Below are 2897 nucleotides of genomic sequence, written 5' to 3' on the forward strand. Positions count from 1 at the left end.
GTCGCCGAGCCTCAGAGCCGCCTGGGCCGCGGGGACGGCGCCTCCTCCCACGCCTCGTGGTCAGTCCTCTCAGCCCCGACCCGACGCTCCGTAAACCGAGGTAAACACCAGAGAGCAGCCAAAACAACCGCCACAGGGAGGATGCCGGAAACCCCTCCTCCACGTTCTGTGCCCAAACGGAAACGCCTGTTATCGGTGCCGTCTCCGTCTCTTTCGTCGCGGAGCACTCTGGGTAATGTAGTCGCGGCCGCTGGTGGAGGAGGACCCAGCCAGGCTTTCAGAGATGCCAAGCTCCCCCGAGGGAGTGCGGGATTCAGTCGTTCTTAAAGGGCCTTATCAGGTTTCTAGGGAGCGGTGTCAGCAGCTGATCGCACAACTCTTTGGAAACATAGCGTCTCAGACTCTGAAGCTCAGCATGGTCCCAAAAGCTAAAAATATTACCTCAGTTATTCCAAAAGGCTACAGATCCAAATGCACATATTGTTTCGCAGAGTCATTTAAACACAAAATGTATCCACTGGAAGTAGAAACTAACAAGCATTATCTTCTCGCAGTTCAAATGTATGGACGCCGAAGCATCAGAGACGGTTTTATCGTCCGTGTATGTTTGGTCAGGGACAAGGCAAAAAGTACTCCAGATAGGGCCATGACAGGGAAGACAGAGAAGTGAGGCAACCCTGAGGCAGGAGTATAAAGGTCGGTGTCTCTGGTTCCCATAGAAAACAGCTCTCCTGTATGTATAGTCAATTATTGTGTCCAATTAACTGACCAACACTTTTGTCTATTTAATATCTTTTACTTGATGTCCTGACACGTTCAATTTCTTGAGTCTGACATCAATCTCAAGAACAATAATGAAACAAATGCTATGTTGGTACTGGACAAGGGCTGCAATGTTCAAAGACAGAGCATGTATGCAAAGGATGCTGTCCACACTAAGATACTGAGAAGATCTTAAACCTATGATTTCTTCTCATTGCTGGGAAGTGGTTATAATTTCTCTTGTAATTGCAGGGACTGTTCTGCATGGGGAATTAATATTATCTCAGAAAAACAGTTATAAAGCGCAAATTCCTGAAAGCTTTAAATGATTTTTCTTACACAACACCCACAAGACTGGAACACTTTTTTTTTCTTTTGCTAAGGAAGATAGGCCCTGAGCTTACCACTACACCACCAAGCCGGCCCCAAGACCAATACTTTTGACACCAAAGGTGTGTGTTTACACACCAAGCAATTCCCTAATTCTCTGCAGACACCATCTGGTGTCCTACAATTTAACTTAATTCTGATGCTAACTACCTGAAATTAGTGTAAACGTCACAGATTAAGGACTCAGTCCCACAAAACTGCCACCCACTTTAAACACCAATGGCAAATAACTACTACCTCAGCTTACCCACACTTCCATGCAACTTGACTACAAATCAGGAGTTCCCAGGAGCCTCTCCTCAGTTTCCGTAATTTGTTATAATGTCTCACAGAACTCAGGGAAACACTTTACTATTACTGGTATATTATAAATGACACAGATGATCGGCCAGATGAAGTACATAAGTGAAGTCTGAAAGTTTCCCTAGAGCAGGAGTTTCTGTCGCATAGAAGTGGGGTACATCACCTTCCTCAGTAGGTAGATGTGTTCACCACCAGAAATTCTCAGAACCTTCTAGTTTAGCTTTTTTTTTTTGATGTTTAATTACGTAGGCATGATTGATTAAATTGGTGATTATCTCAACCTTCAGCCCCTCTGCTCCCTGAAGGTAGGGGTGTGTGTGTGTGGCTGAAAGTTCCAACCCTCTAATCAGGCCTTGGTCTTTTCAGTGACCAGTCCCATCCTGGAGCTATCTAGGGGGCCCCTAGCCTTGTCATCTCATTAGTACACAAAAAGACACACTTGTTACTCTGAAGATTCCAAGGGTTTAAAGAGCTGTGTGTCAGGAACCAAGGGCAGAGACCAAATATATAGCTCTTGTTATGTCACAGGTGTTAACAATAACTATGTAGTGATTCAAAGGTGGTGGCATAGTAAACATCAGTGGATGGTGAAAAAAGTTGACTTTAGATAAATTTTAGCAGTGACGCCTGGGAAAATATAAAATTAATCTGAGCATTTGACTACAAGAGTCACTGATGATTGTCTCCAATATGAAATTTTCTTCATTTTTGAAAACACTGAGCAATACCAGTGTAGAGGGAAAATCACTAGACATTTGACGCTAATTTTATATTATTCTTGGTGTAATAAAAATATTTTAGTTCTGGGGCTGGCCTGGTGGTGTAGTGTCCAAGTTTGCACACTCCACTTCGATGGCCCTGGGTTCACGGGTTTGGATCCTGGGCGCAGACCTAAACACTGCTTATCAAGCCATGCTGTGGTGGTGTCCCACATGCAAAAGAGAGGAAGATTGGCACAGATGTTAGCTCAGGCCCAATTAATCTTCCTCAGACACACACACACACACAAATTAGTTCTTGGGGTCGGCCCCATGGCTGAGTGGTTAAGTTTGCGCGCTCCCTTCAGCAGCCCAGGGTTTCGCTGGTTCGGGTCCTAGGCACGGACATTGTGCTGCTCATCGGGCCATGCTGGGGCAGTGTCCCACATGCCACAGCTGGAAGGAGCCACAACTAAAAAAATACACAACTATGTACCGGGGGGTTTGGGGAGAAAAAGGAAAAAAAAAAAATCTTAAAAAAAAAAATTAGTTCTTAATGAAAGACTGTTTTTTTTTTTTTTTTTTTTTTGAGGAATATTAGCCCTGAGCTAACTACTGCCAATCCTTCTCTTTTTGCTGAGGAAGACTAGCCCTGAGCTCATATCCGTGCTCATCTTCCTCTACTTTCTATGTGGGACACCTACCACAGCCTGGCTTGCCAAGCGATGCCATGTCTGCACCCGG

Source organism: Equus quagga, chromosome 13 (genome assembly GCF_021613505.1).
Source record: "Equus quagga isolate Etosha38 chromosome 13, UCLA_HA_Equagga_1.0, whole genome shotgun sequence".
NCBI classification, from domain to species: domain Eukaryota; kingdom Metazoa; phylum Chordata; class Mammalia; order Perissodactyla; family Equidae; genus Equus; species Equus quagga.